The 14,490-nt window shown below is 41.2% G+C and overlaps 1 protein-coding gene across 1 annotated transcript in view; it reads left to right on the forward strand.

The window, feature by feature from the left end:
- Window positions 1-14,490, forward strand: part of SLX4IP (SLX4 interacting protein) — a 183,008-nt gene that overhangs the window by 163,628 nt on the left and 4,890 nt on the right. The gene's annotated exons all lie outside the window — the stretch shown is intronic.

Genomic DNA, 14,490 nt, shown 5'->3' on the forward strand with positions numbered 1-14,490 from the left:
TTCTCCACCATGTCCTGTTTCTGTTTCATCGGTATTCTCTATTCAGACAAATAGATACAGAAAACTCGCTTCTAATGGTGTGGCTTGCAGCTTTGTCTTTTAAACTTAATGCACACACTAGAGAGTGTCTCCTTGAGTGTGAGCGCGTGGTCTTGCTGTAGTCACAACCCAATCTCTCTGAACTTACTTCCGTACAAACTTTGTTTCATATTTTTGGACATAAGACTTAAAAATTTAACGGGGGGGGGGGTGAAATCTAGCAGACATAAAACCTGGACATGAAGTATGACATGATTATGCTTCTAAAATCATTTATGGGAATATTAGATTACTCCTTATGTTTATTTTTTAATCCATTTGAAATTTGGCCCACATGGTCTAAAACTAGCTTCTTATCTCATCTTAAATAAATATATAGGGAGAATGTTTTAGAGGCAATAAGGGTGAATGGAGACCCAGAAAGAATAAAGAGCAGAGAACTCATTTAAATTTAGGTGCCTTCAGTTGGCGCAAACAAGGCCATCAGAAAAGCCAGTGTGGTCCTTATTCTTTATCTATCAATAAAACTCTCAGTATGCACATTAAATTAAATAAACGAAGCAAATTTAGTGAAAAGTATTAAAAGTTTATTCTTTGAACTATATCTAGGATATTGAGTTATCTTAGTAAATTGATAAATACTAAAGTAGTAATGTTGGCAAACAACTATCATATATAGTTGATTCTCAGAGCAGTGAAGAAATTGATCTGTGGTTTAAGAAAACAATTAACTGTACTAAAAAGTATTATTGTTTTCATGTGGAATATAGAAGAAATTAGATCTTGTATGATATGTAATATTAATACTTAATATGTTAAATTATTAAGGGTGAATTAAAACGTCTCAATACAAATGAAATATTATCCTCCTCAGGGGCACTGGTATTTACACAGATGGAAGTTTTCTACAGCTGCTGTCATATAAATCCTATAATCTAAAGGACTTCCTAAATGTTAAGAATTTTTGTTCTGCAAGGTTGACTAGTCTGGGCCTTTTACCTGAGCCAGTCAGTTTTTTTATCTTCAAAATGTTCTGACATCTAGTGCTAGCACTATCAGAGTTAACCAAATTAGCTTATAAGAAAAATGCCATTTACATCATGTGGATCTTTCATTTTTCTGCATGATTCTCTTTAGATGTGGTCAGTCTCTGTCTTTTTAACCCCCCTTTTTTCTCATCTCTCCCCTTCCCTTCACATGTACACTTTCCCAGCCACACGCAGACAAGAGTCACCTAAAGCCTGATGCCATTAAATAACTCCACCGTGGACATAGGCTCTCTGCACCCTTCTGCTTGACCAGCTCGCCTGAGCACCTCCCCTCCTAACAGGCCTCCAGTCTTCCACTTCTTCAAGCTTCTCTTCACTGGAAACAATAAAATATCCAGGTCCAGCAAAGGGCCCTGTCTCCCACAAATGGTCCATCAAGCCAACAACAAAGCAGTCCTTCCACCACAATTGTTTTAGAGCTTTATTCTCATAGATATATGACCTCTGCAGAGCCCTCCTGTCTTAGCTATTTAAGGATCAATAAACAATCCTTCCTTCCCAGAATTGCCTTCTGCCAGAGAGAAGGCATTCTTAACTCAGTTATATACCGGTACTACTTAAAATGCCCAGAGCCATGATATCCGACACTCCTGTGAGTATTCCTTGAACTTCCTTATTCCTTGGAGCTTTGAATTCTTTTATCAGTTTATATTATTTGCCGAAGGGCAGGATCCATCTCATTTTCTCTTGGTACTGTCAGACTGGGCAAGGCCTGGGGAACTGGCTTCTTAAATAGCTGTATTGGAGATACTTCTTGGGCAATAAACTTATTTTCCTATAACTGTTTACTTAACTCTCTCTTCCCAGCCACAAAAGTGACAGAGGAGTGAGCCAGTACCTGAGCAACAGCCTGGGCGCCTTACTGATGCTGTAGCCTTAAGCAGCAGATTCCTTTGTTTTCGTCTTTTTCTTTTCTTTCTTTCTTTCTTTTCTTTTTCTTTCTTTTCTTTCTTTTTTTTTTTGTTTTTTTTTGTTTTTTTTTTGGAGCCTCAGTGTCTAAATGACAGTTGGTTAGGAAATCTAGGAGTGCCTATTCAGAACTGCTCTGCCAAGGGATTCTTTGAGCCTCTACACAAGGAAGCCAGCTGCACTTAGCTCCCCAGTTCTTAAAAAGGTGGCTACACAAAAGAACCGCTGTTCCAGATCAAGCAGTACAAAGAGAAATCCCCTCCTTGAGGGGGGGAACGGGTAGAACGAGTGCAGCCATGCCGCCCCCTGACCCCCACAGCACCAGGGAGGTCTGTCACCCCGCTGTCCACTGAGGGACATTGGTGCAGGGAGACGCTCCATGTTGCAATAGCTCTGCACTGAGGGCCCGTGTGCCAGGGATGTGGGAATTGTGATGTGTACTTTGGGAAGAAAGGGCATTATTATGAGATGAGTCATTGTATTTTTCTTACTACAGTTTCTCATAAGAAATCTGGAAGCCCTTGTAGCCTCAGTTTTTGACCTATTGCTAGAAATTGAGCTGGGGAGTCATTTTGGGAGTTTGTACCTTCAGTTTTGGGTTTTTTTCTCCCCTTTTTCCCTTTAGAAATATGAAGAGCATAAAATAAATTTTTTATTGTACACAGCTATATTTCATTCCAATAATACTGTCTTTCATATTTACAATCCATGTCACAGTGTAGAAACTTCATTCTCAGAAGTAAAGCCCAGGAGCCTTTGGGAAATTCAAAATTATTTATTAGTTTTATTATTTCTTTATTAAAGAAAATGATCAATAATAACCAAAGTAATAACTTTATTGTGTAAATAACCACAGAACTCTGTATATATCTGGGACATTTCAGGGTCAGCCTAAAGCTACTGTCTCATAGAGCAACGGTTACAGCCACTCCTTCTAGTCTCCAGAGACCCTTCCAATCTGTTCTTAACCGTCACCTTTTAACATAATTTGCTGAGTGCTGGCTCTTTCCCAGGAGCTCTGGGGAAACTAAGAAAAATAAGGAAGTGCTCTTGCCCTAAAGGAGCTTGTAGTCTAGCACATCCAGGGTACCTAAAGTTTCCTGGTGACCTAAGAACGTAATTCAAATAGAGCCTCTGTTTTTCTCTTTTTTTGAAGCTGTATGGATTCTGCACCTTCATGGTTCAGTTGGATTCTCTCTAGTATTCAGAAGCAAAGTCCAAAATTCTACTGTGTTTCCCCAAAAATAAGACCTAACCAGAAAATAAGCCCTAGCATGATTTTTCAGGATGACATCCCCTGAACATAAGCCCTAATGCATCTTTGGAAGCAAAACTTAATATCAGACCTGGTCTTACTTTTGGGGAAACACGGTAAGTTACTTTCTTACTTTTAAACTTAAGCTGTAAAAAAGTCTGTGATTCTTTTGGAAATTAAATAATGGCATTTAGTGCTAGTGCTGCCTATAAGTGGATATACACATTAAGATGTTTGGGTCCTTGGCCTCACCCTCATATGTGTTGTGACCAAGCTGTGAAAACAGCCATCAAGATTCTGCAGACGTTCTCCAGCCATGCAGCTCTAGGCCCTCGCTGTAGCGTGTTTGTGGGATTACCGGCATGTCCTGACAAGAGACAGTATTTCAGCACTACATTGAACACTTCTCTTAAGTCAAACTACTGTTTCCGTTAAAGAATTCTCCTTCTAGTTTATGCATATAAAACTGAAATGAAAATGAGTCTAGAGAAGCAATAAACTACCCTAGCATGGGTTATTTTTAGCTTGGCTGTCATGTTTCTCAGCTGTGCGTAATTGAACCTCTGTGGGCCTTAGCCCTGCTCACAGTCAAGGGGGAGGATATCAAATTATTGCAAAAATCCTTTCTCACACTGAATTTCTGTCAGAGGAAGCAGATGAAAATGTAGCTAAATAAAAACTGTAAACTAATTTTGCACACAGGAGAACTTTACTTGTAGATTTTAAAACTGTGATTAACAAAAATTGGAGGTAAAGTTATATTTTATCTTAAACGAAAGATGAATAGAAATTTAAGGAAACATTTTAATCCTTCAGTTTTTAAAATAAAAAAATAAGCTACTTAACAATTTGACTATGCACTAACTTCTATACCTTGATAATATAATTATTTAGTTTTCATGAGGGAACTTTTGCATAAGTGTAAATCAAATCATTCAAGAAAAGAACCCCCTTTTTGTATCAAAAAAATTAAATAAGTAGTGAATGATTTTTTTCCAGGTTTTTCATGATGTGTCATAGACTTTTTAAGAATCCGTTCTTTTCATCTGATTGTATTACCTAAATAACGCTAGTGGTAAATTACTTGGAAGCCATAAACAAGAGAGTCCTATATCACTAGCAAAAGTTCCTTGAGTGGAAAGAAATCATTTCCATATTTCACATTTCCAGTGTTCTAAACTTAGTTTTTTTACTTAACAACTGCTTACCAAAATCTTACATGTTCATTGTACAAAAAAGTTTAGAATCAAAACAAATACAAAGAAAGTAAAAATTACCCATAACTCCCAACCCAAAGATAGCCTCTGTTAATGATCTAGTCTGTATCCCTCCGTACTTCATACTTGATGACTGAGGTCAGTGTGTGTTTAATTTAACTAGGACCTCATTCATTGGTGAATTTTATGTTTGTCTCCATTTTTCTATTGGTATTTTTGTATTTCACAAACTCCTTACTATATAAAAACTTCTTACATAATAAAGAAAGTAACTGTTAATGATTTTATCGTTTACCTTTCAATTGTATGACATTGCTGTGTGGTAAGTGTCTATGTCATCAATTTTATGTTTTCCATTTAGTGATTTCTGCCTTAGATGATCTTGGCATTATGTTTTTCAAAATTGGGTAAATATTTGCTAATATTTTCTTCTGGTATTTTTATAAAATTTAGTTTGTGATGTGAGGTCATTTTTATTCTGCATATTGGCTAGTATTTTAGGTGCAAGGGAATAAATGTGCTCAGTCTGCCTATACGAATGGGGCCTCACTGTGGGGGCACACACAGCAAGGAGGCTTCTCTAGAGACAAGGCTCTCCTTTTGTCCCCGGAGCAGCAGGACGTAACTGATGCCCACCATCTTGGCTTACTGCCTCCCTATGCTGACCGCCCTGCCCTTTTCCAGACAGCTGTGGTCAGTGCTTAGGGTCAACACACAGTCAGCAGATTGGGACCACAGAAGGGCCTGTGGAGGGGCTGTTTTCCCTGGCTGGGGACGGGAACTATAGCACCCACCATCACCTACCTGCCCTTACGTGGACCTGCAGGTGGGTGATCTGAATGGAAATGCTGGTGGTGGGGATGAAATTATTCTTGGCTGGCTGGGTCTACCTAGAATAGTTTTTCTGGACTATGACAAAAAAGGGAAGACAAATTTTTCTCAGGTAAAATCACTTTTTTAAAGATTAACTAACTATCCTTTGCTTATATGTTACGGTAACCTAAGGTTCTTTTCTCCTTTCCTTATAATAAAAATTTCCTAAATAATCAGCCAGCAGTATTTCTAAATGATATGGTCCATGTCTTCTCCTCCAGCCCTGCAAAGAAACCTGCCCTTTGCTGAGTTAGAATAGGATAGGAGGGATAAGTAGGAAGAGGATGTATCTGGGTCCTCTAATCCTTTGTCCTTTTCTTCCCGTAATGCACCTTTACTGATGCAGAGACCTATAGCTTCCCTTTGGTGATCACTTAGATGATAAACTGAATAAGGAAAACCACAGTGGGGAATAGAACAAGTGGAAAAGGGATCAGACTTCAAATTAGTGCTTTGACCACTGCCTCTTCCTCCACTCACTCGATGACCTTAGACAAGTCATTTGGCTCCTCAGAGCATCGGTCCCCTGACTTGGTAAGCAGAGGTATGCCCGCCACCCAAGCCTTCCTAAGTTTTCCTAAGGAGCAAGTGAGATAGTGAGTATCAAAATGTCTTGTAAACTTGGAAGCATTTATACAGTATAATCATTCTCATCACCATTTCCATCGTCCCGGAAGGGGTTAATTTAAATGCCACTAATACCAGATTAGCAGATTGCTATTCATCTTACCCTCCCTGCTAGAAATGAGAAAAATACCTGATACTATCCATCTGTGCATAATATTTTCCCAAGAAAATATTAGGAAATATGCTCAGTACCCTCATTTTTTGTTTGTCTCCACTCACCAGCCCAGATTTATTTTGCAGCTATAAACTGAAGTACCAAAATGTTAAGTAATAAACCCTCAAACAAATCAGTGATGGAAAAAGGGATACAATAAGAGCATAAACTTGTGACCTTCAGTGGGAGCTCTGCTAACCAACATCCAAAGGAGGAGAAAGAAGAGTAGAGACCACCCATCTAAAATGCCTTTCATTTCCAGTAACTGCCAGTAGACTCACACTGAGATGTGGCTTTGGCAGAAGGGCCCACTCACTTCTCTAAGGTACATAGGAGTGTGGAGACGGCAGACTCCTCAGTCCCAAGACTGATGACTCCTTAGTCATCAGAACACCCACAGTGATAACATAGAGTTCGACGTGCGAGTGAATTATGTTTGGAAAGTTCATTAGTAAATAGATGATTTAGAATTCGGTACTCATTTTCCCCAGGAAACAGTCTCATAAATGTAGTGAGGTTCCCAGACTAGTCCACAGAAGCTGTTTCTATTATGAGAATGGAGTTTTAGAAAGAGGGAGTCTTGCAGTCTGTGTTCAAGGGAAATTGGAAGAGCTATTTCTTCTGCATCCCTGGGCAGAGGGCCAGCTCTGAACAGAGTTTCGAAACAAGATAGTCGTCTGTGATGTCTTCTCTCTGGCTCTGATGCCTGTTTCCCACTGGGGACCAGGACCACAGCGGGCCCTCTTCTGGCCAGCCCTGCTACCTTTGTGGCTGAATGCATACTTACCCTCCTTTATCCTCTGTTGTCCTGTCCAGGCCCACACGCTTAGCCACAGGACATGTTAGGGAAAAGATTATCGCCCTGACTGAGGGGCTGGCAACCTTCCTGCAGGTGTTGGCATTTTTCATCCATGGGCTTCTGTGGAGGAAGTTGGTTTAGAATAAGGAGACCCCCAAAGGTGGGCTAACTCTGCCTGGGGTAATTCGCATTAAGTTTCTCTCGATTTTTCCCAGATATTTCCCTTCTACTTTTAAACTGGGCATTATTAACCTATGATTCATGAATTCCCTGAAATTGAAAACAAAAAAGTTATATGTATTTTTATACTTTTCTAGTCAAAGTTAAATAGCTTTCATTCAATTCTTAGAGTGGTCAGTGAGTTTCCCCATTTGTAAGACGTGTTGATCAAACCTACAAATTTTTTAAAGCACCCAAATTTTGTCACACTTGTTTGACACCAGAGACCCAATTGTGAGGCCTAAGGTTGTTCAGGATTTATTTTTAGGTTCTTGAGGGTAGGTGAATATAAACTGGAAAATCCCTGTGAAATGTGTACTTCCTACAAAATAACTTCCTTGATTTTTTTTCACTGATTTTATTTTCAGGTTAACATTCTTTGCAACTATTTATTCGTACTTCCCTAGATCTACACAAGACAGTTTCATAGTCATCAATTCAGAAGAAAAGAAAACTTTCTAAAAAGGTATTAAAGGAAAACAAAAAAAAACTAGAGTTTCTGCTAACCTAAGTGGCAGCGTTATCAGCAGAGACCTGCCATCTCCTGGAAAGGCAGAGAAATGGAAGGATCCGAAGAGGGGCTCGGGGCCAGAGAAACCACGTGAAGTGAAAGATTGCCCCGCACTGTGGGAACTGGGCCGGTGACTTAGCTTCATAGGGCATCAGTTTCCTCATCTCTGAAATGGGGAAGGTCATGTCTGCCTCGTGTGTGTCTCATGAGCACTCATTTACCAGCTGCTAGTCCCTACACCAAGGGCTCCATCTGTATTGTCTCAGCACAAATGTCTTCCATCATTACCATCTTTAGAGAAAACAACTTGAGGCCACAGTGGAATTCATGAGATACCACTTTCCTTTTCATTTACCTTTTTTATACTTCAGTACCTTTAAGTCAATTACACATATATATTTCTCTACTTCTTTTAATTGTTCATTATTACCCTATTCCATCTGTTTTGCCCTTCCCAATTCCTTAACTTATTAACTATCAAATAACTTACGAAAATATTAGCAGTGAAATTTGGGAGCGAGAGACCTCTTCCTCATTTTAAGATGTGTGGCCTCTGCTTGGTCACATTGCTCCACGGTCTAAGATTGTGGTTGTTGTCATATTTCTTGTTCCATATGGGCTGCTTTTTCATAAGTAACTCAACCATTCATACCAGGTCACATTTCAGAATGCGGATGTTCCTAAAATCATTAGGTATCACACTAACGTCCAAGAGTAATTTTCTTTTTGCCTTAGTATAAAGTCATAAAGAACCGAAAGTAGTTCCAGTTCTATATTATAATATTTTTGGCCCCCAATGAGCTGATAATATATTACTTTTACTCTGCTTTTATTGTTTGCAAAAGGCCTTTGTTGTTTTCAGAGGACTGTTGCATATAATAACTTATTCAGTGCAACAAACCTGAGAAAAGATTGCATCAATCCTGAACCATTTAGTTTTCAAGGGACAGGAAGGCCAACTCAAAATGGTTTAGCAAAAAAAGAAGGCTTTTGGCTCATGTGCCTGAAACATCCAGGATTCAGGTATGGCTTGATCAGAGACACAAAGAATATCATCAAGACTGTTTCTCGTCACCTTTTAGTTCTGCCTTTCACTATGTTGACCTCATTCTCAGCCTGTACGTGGTAGTTGCCCTGACAGCTCCCTGTCCATTGGAAAGGAGAGCAGGCTTCTTCTCAGGCTACGTGTAGCTCATGCGTCTGTTTGAGGCTCATGAGTGCTGCACTCTGATTGGCCCTAGACAGGGTCACAGGCCCACTTCTCGAGTCAGTCATGGAGATAGACCTTTCTAAAATGCATGGACATTGGATGGACAGTGGGGACATGATTCTCCAGAAGAAAATCTGAGTATTATTTCTAGGAAATGAATAAGTGTCCACTATCAAGATATTATTACCATCCGTTTTTTATAGGTGAGGAAACTGATGTTCAGAGAAGATGAGTGACTTGTCCAGATCTCACAGTGAGGTAGTGACAGAGAGGGAGCTAGACCCAAGGATGACTCAGCGTCCTGTACTCTTTCTACAACTCCATCTCTAACATAACAGCAAGTGACCCACTGGGTACAGTGAAGAGAACACTGCACAGGGGGCCAGGCCTTCTCTGCTCATTTCTTCTCCTAGCTAACTGTGCAGCCTTAGACACTTAGTCTCTTGGATCTATTCTTCTCATTCTGTCAAATAGGGACAATACCTGTCTGCCGAATACTCAGTAAGACTCCGATGAGATGTGGGGAAAAGGACTCTAATCATGTAAGTTCCCTACAAATGCAAGGCATCCTTTGCCTTCTTACGAACCCCATGTGGTTTGTGTAGGCGTCAGGTTTTCTTGTACAGTAATGTCAAGAAAATGTGTTCACTGCTTTCCAGTTTCCAAAGTATGCTTCATACACCTCGCTGCATTTTAATTTCCCAGAGTCCTGAAAGGTAGATGAGAAACCAGCCATCAGGAGATTGAGAAACTGGCTCAGACACAGGCAACCAGAGTGGCAGACCTTTTCTCCACCCCCCTTGCCTCTGTGCTCCACCTCTCAACCCCCGAGTGTTAACCTGATTTGATCAACTCTGGCTATGTCATTCTTAGCAGATACGCTCACAAGGCATTCGAAAACAGTAACATTTTAGAAGGTGACCTAAGACTATATACAGAGGGTGCCCCCAAAAATGTATACATTTTACGGCAGGAAAACTGTATTAAAATTGTAATACTCAATATGTACCGATAACAAAAGATGAATGCAAGTCACTTTTGACTTCTGCAATTACAAGAGGTTCTTAAAGTGGTTCCCATCAGTGTCCAGACACTTCTGATTATGGCGAAGTACTGCTTAGGCTACACTGACCAAACTGTCCACTTGTGTGCATCTTTTTGGCACCCCTGGTATTCTAATATTTTATGAATTACCCACTTTAAAATATTCTGGTTGGGTTATTTATTTGGGAGTTAATGAAACAGAATTAGAAAAAATTCATGTCCATACCCATGAGAAAATAGATCCAACTCTCAAAAGATAAGAACTGAGGGTACCACAGGCCTTGCTACATTAAATACTACTGTGAGAAAAGTCTTAATCACACTAAAGAACGCTATTTCCCCCATCTCCCTGTACTTCCTTCATATCAGGCAGGATGTTCTACAGTTCTAAAAACGACTTTGGTGGGGTAGCTCGTGTCACCCCCTTCCGCGTGGTTGTGAGGGGCACTGGGTACACCACACCGCGGCAGGCAGTATGGTTGGGGTGAGCTGTGATTGTGGTGCACACGGGCTCTTAGAGTGACTGGAAGCCTGGTAGCATGGCCCCAAGGAGCTGCCCCATTCCATTCCATCCGACTACTGCTGATGTCCCAGAGCCTGCAGCCAGGTACTTGAAAGCAGGCAGCAAGAGTTTCCCAGCAGACCCCATTTTGTCAGAATAGTGGCATTGCCATCTTGCTGTTTGTCCATGTTGAGTCAGGTCCCTGGGGTTTAGTAATAACCATCACCTGCCTCACCAAGCTGTTTCAAAGGTGACCGCGGTGAGCACGGGAAACAGTGCCTGACACCTAGGCAAGGGTCGGAACATGTTAGCTGACCACATCTCTCCAAATATGCCTGCTCAGAGGCATCACTGAGTCACCCTCCATTAACCTCCTCCTCCGATCCAGCTACCACCCCATTTCTCTGCTCCCCCAACTGCAAACCCTTCAAAAGTGTTGTCTCGACCTGCACTGGCCAACCACTATAGCTGCTGGCCACATTTGGCTATGAAGCATTTGAAATGTGGCAAGTCAGAAATGATGTACTTACTAAGTATAAAATACACACCAAATTTCAGACTTAGTATATATAAAAATACAAAATATCTCAGTATTAGAGAACTGACTGTGGGTGGTGAACACACGAGGTGATAAACAGATGATGTATTACAGAATTGTACACCTGAAATCTGTAACTTTACTAACAATTGTCATCCCAATAAACTTCAGTGTAAAAACAAAAACAAAAAAACTCAGTATTTTTATATTGATTACATGTTGTAATGATAACATTCACTGTATTGCATTAAATAGTATATATTATTGAAATTTAATTTCTCCAGTTTCCTTTTACTTTTTTAATGGGTCTGTATAAAATTTAAAGTTACATGTACAGCTCACGGTATATTTCTGCTGGAGAGCTCTAGTCTCCACTGTGCTCTTGAACCCATCCCAGGTAGGCTTGGGTCCCAGCACTCCACCAAAAACAACTTCTATCAAGTCACCTTCTACTGATCAGTTTTCACTTCTAACCAGTCCTCAGCATTTGACACGGTTGTCACTTTCAATGAAGCACTTTCTTCTCTAGTCTTCAGGGACATCATGTCATCTTGATTTTTCTCTTGCTGACGTTTCCTCATAGTCTCCTTTCCTGAATCCTTCTCATTTGCGATTTCTTTTTTCTCAAAGGAACTCACTCCCCTATTGGAGCTTATCCTGACTATTGCCTTTAACTACCATCTCTGGACTTCCCAGTTTTGTGTCTGCAGTCCAGACCTCTCTCTTCCTGCACCCTGTGTCTTTACTGTCTGCTCAACAGCTCCATTTGGATATCGAGGAGGACTCTTCAAGTTTGCGCACCTAAAATTGATGCAATGGCTCCACTTCCCCAAGCCTGCCGCTCCCCCTGTACTTCCTGTATTGGTAAAGGGTAACTTCCTTCATCCAGTTGTTTAAACCATAAACCTTGGAGTCATCCTTGACTTTTCTCTTCCTCTCACCTCTTATATTCAATCTGTCAGCACATCCTGTTGGAACTCCCTTCAAATTGTATTTCCAGTCACTTCTCGCCATGCCCCACCTCCTCCAACACCCATTGTCTCTGAGTGGACTATTGCAATAGCCCCATCACTGGTCTCTTGTCCCTCTACTACACTGAAGGTGATCTTTGTTAAAATGTCAAGTCACTTTTCTTTTTGGAAACTTCCAAAAGCACATCATCTTCCTTAGAAAAAAATGTGCCATCCTTATAATAGCCATACATGATTCCCACCCAGTACTCACACACTCACACACACATACACACACCTCTTACCTGCTCAACAACCCCTCCCTCTGATTTGCTTTCCTATTCCTCCCCGCTTCCAGGCGCACTCCGTCCTCAGAGCCTGTGTTTGCGCTTCTTCCTGCCCAAAATGTCTTTCCCATATGCTCAGGTGGCTTGTTCTTCCCCCAGGTCTCTGGGTAAAACTCACCTTGTTACCTACCACAGCCTTCCCTGACCACCATATCTGAAACGGCACCCCCATGGCCCTTTAAAGGTTTATCTTTTCCTTATAACATCATTGGTACCTGACGCATTATATGTTTGTTTCTTGTCTTCCTCATTGGGATGGAGGCTTCATGAGAGCAAGGATGAGGTCTGCGGGTCCCCGTCCTTTTCCACAAGGTCCTCAAACCACGCCCAGTGCAGAGTTCAGGGTTGTGTGATTGGATGACTGCTGGGTTCTGCTCAGTTTTCAATTCCATGCCCCTTTGGGGCAGATCATTATCTATGCTGGGGGTCAGAATCACTGGGGTACTTGGCCTAAAGTGCACATGCCCTGACCCCACCCCCAGAGATTCTAACTGTAGATTCTGGGGGAGAATCTGGAACATTTTTAAACAAGTCCTCCAGGTGATTTTGATGCCTGAGGTAACCGGACTACACTTTGCAAACGCTGCCGCAGTGTACCAGTTTACATTGGTTTGTGTTTCTCTGCTCTGTTGAGTGCTGTTTCATGTGTATCACCTAGGGACCTAAATATAGATCCCCTAGTCCCATCCCACATCTTATGAATCGGGTGAGTCCTGGGAATCTGTATTTTTGAAAAGCTCCCTGTGTGCCACTGATACAGCCAATCTTCCCACTAGCCTTTGGGGGCCTCAGCTGTGTTTTACAGACTCAAGGAGGTTATAAACTCAAACGCAGGTGCTTTTTATGGCGTTTTAGGCCAACTTCTCTCTCCACCCCTCATTAATACAACAGTGTTCTGTTCAAAAATAGCATTCAGTAAGTCACTGTGGACTGAACGCCTTGATTTATCCACAAATTCAACTTGCCTTTGTAATTTGAATATCAACCAGTATTTCTAACCACCTTTCAGTCCAGCTCATACTCTGACTAGAGGCAGGAGCGAGTCTTAGTTGCTAGCTTATTCTGGTGCGGGCTCTGTTTGCAGTCCTTTCTGTCCAGGAATTCCCAGGTCAGACCAGACATCATCATGCTCAGACTCTTAACTGCTCGACCTCCCCCTAGGACCTGTACCCGGGCACATGTGCTTTGGCTCTCCTCAACCTCACTGTGCCTCTCTGGGCTGCTCAAGCTGCTGAGGAAGGTGTCTCCCTAGATTAGATGGCTGCTGGAGCTGCTGGCCTTGCCCTACTTCTGTTTTGTCTTGGAACTATATCTAGACATTCTTTACAAGTCGAAAGTTTTAAAACTAAAATCTTCAGAGCATTACCAAAAAATGAAAATAAATAAATTGTGGGGGTGGGGCAGATAACCAGGAAATGATATTTGCAGAATTTTATTCCTTGGCTAGACACAGAACTAACTTCCAGGTTGTGAAGAATCATCTGTGAAAGCCGAAAGACACTCTCTTGGTCAACCTATTTCTTAAATACCTGAAGCCCCATGGAGTACTCACTCTGGAGTTTTGGATGGACAACTGGTAGCCTTTTTACTTATGTTGGATTTGTCTGTATTCTTTGCGGAAGATGTCAGGACAGAATCTAAAAAAGAATAGTTGTCCCGGTACACCGAAGAGACACCTGCAACCTCAGCACATACTCTCTGCACCTGAGAGTTTTGCCTCTGGATAAGCCATGGATTACATTTTGATGCCAGATGTGAGAAGCCATTAGTAATCAGGACAACTCCCTTGGGAAAGCTTTTTCCCAGGTGATAGCTGCTTCCTTTTGAATACTTGTTTGGGGGCACCGGAGGCTGCGATTTATCGACAAAGGGGAAAGAATCAACCCTAGAAGTATAAGAATGAGAGATTTCTAATGAGATCTGACAGTTCAAGGGATGAAGAAGGATTCTAATCTTTTTTTCCCTGCCCACCCAGCCTTCATACAAATGTAAATATGCCTCCTTCAACAAATTGCCAAATGTGGTTTTAATTTGTAAGCGTGAGACCCCGCCTTGCCTTTTTTCTTTCTTCTTTCTTCTTTTTCCTTTTTTTTGAAAACGAAGTCACAGGTTTTATACTTTTTGAACTGGACATTTCCTTCTGTCACTCTGTCACCTTTTCTGTTGTCCTTTTTCTTCCAGGGACATTTCTCTCCCATTGTTTGTTGTCAGAGGAATTTGCAATGAGAGTCGGTTGTCTTGTTTCTT

This window comes from Rhinolophus hipposideros (genome assembly GCF_964194185.1).
Source record: "Rhinolophus hipposideros genome assembly, chromosome: 22".
Taxonomy (NCBI): domain Eukaryota; kingdom Metazoa; phylum Chordata; class Mammalia; order Chiroptera; family Rhinolophidae; genus Rhinolophus; species Rhinolophus hipposideros.